Genomic DNA, 1,746 nt, shown 5'->3' on the forward strand with positions numbered 1-1,746 from the left:
TTTGGAAATCCAAAAATATCCTAAATATTATTCTTCTATATGTCATAATTTCATAAATAATACTTTTGTCAATTTTCATCAATTAACAAAAAAGTCACTCCTACAAAAATATTTTTTCTATTTTTTTTGAGGTTTCTCATATTACTATATGTATTAAAATCTTTAAAATAAAACATGTAAAACTATAATAATACACATTATGTATTGAAATTTTTTCTTTTTAAGTTCATTATTCTTTCAAGGTTTTCTGTACTTACTTACAATAAAAATTAATATTACAATGATAAATACAATTTATATCCTACTAAAATTATGTTAAATAACTTATGTTATTCTTTTTCACTTTGTTATTCATTATTTACTGATTAATATGCATGCTTAATAAATTAAGTTTTTGCTTACACATGTCAAATTTTATTGAGAACACAGTATAATATAATTAGCATACAATGGAAAATATAATGATTTTGTTAGTTTTCTTTTTTGATTTAGGAAAATAAAATTTTAAAATATAAACATGTAAAATTTAGTAAATATAATTAGCTGTCCTACTACGTTTACAAAAAAAAACTGATTTTTTTGACACGTGTCAACATCTTATAAATACATTTGACACGTGTCACGATCTTGTTAATGAGTAACTTTGACATCAAGCTTTATATAATAAGATGTTTATTATCCTACTATATTAATTGGGAGGTACAAATATGAAACTAACCTTAAATGTGTTAAAAATTACATTCAATTGCCATTAGAAAAACTTAATTAAATAAATATAACTAAAACGAAAATGGAGGACACATTAAATAAAATAAATTTTAGAAAAGTAAAAAAAAAAATCTATTAGAATCAAAACTAATCCGTATTAAAAAAAATTAATAGCTAAAATTTTAAAAATCTAATCGAATAAAATCTACAACTACAAATTTTATCCTACTATATTAATTGGGTAGTACAAATATGAAACTAACCTTAAAATGTGTAAAAATTACATTCAATTTCCATTAAAAACTTAATTTAGATTAATTAATTAATTAAAAAATGAAAATTGGGACACATCAAATAAATAAATTATAGAAAATTAAAAAAAAAATCTATTAGAATCAAAACTAATTTGTACTTAAAAAAAGATTAACAGGTAAGATTTTAAAAACCAAATTGAATAAAATATATAGCTACAAATTTTATCAAAAAAAATTTCCACAACAGATTAAAATTATTACAGACAAGAAAAGGAAGCCACACAAAAAAACAATGAATGTTGTTTTCAAAGAGGTTTTTTAGAATTTTTACTAGCTATATTTAGTTGCTCTTTTTTACATGTTAGTAAGGATTGTTTAGTCGACAAAGGTTTAAACAATTTTATTCATTACATGCAAATGTTTATTGACAGGTTTTCAATAAACATTTTTAAAATACAAAAATTATAATCTAAGCAAACCAAATTTTTAATCACAAACTATTATAAATAACATAATAATAAAATAAATTATCACAAATTTTTATTTAAAAAAATTTCAGTCCGCGATTCTCAGCGGGTTAGTACCTAGTGTGTTATGAAAATATATTGATGTATGTCGATTTTGTATAACTGATTATTATCTTGTTAATTCGGTGGATATATCCAGATTTTTTTCTCTTATTCTATATATATTTCACTTTGTTGATTTTGTGTGAAAAGCGTAACAAAATTGTTTAGATTATTAGATATAAGGAATTGATTTGTTTAGAGATTTTCTAATATGT

This window comes from Camelina sativa, chromosome 17 (assembly GCF_000633955.1).
Source record: "Camelina sativa cultivar DH55 chromosome 17, Cs, whole genome shotgun sequence".
Taxonomy (NCBI): domain Eukaryota; kingdom Viridiplantae; phylum Streptophyta; class Magnoliopsida; order Brassicales; family Brassicaceae; genus Camelina; species Camelina sativa.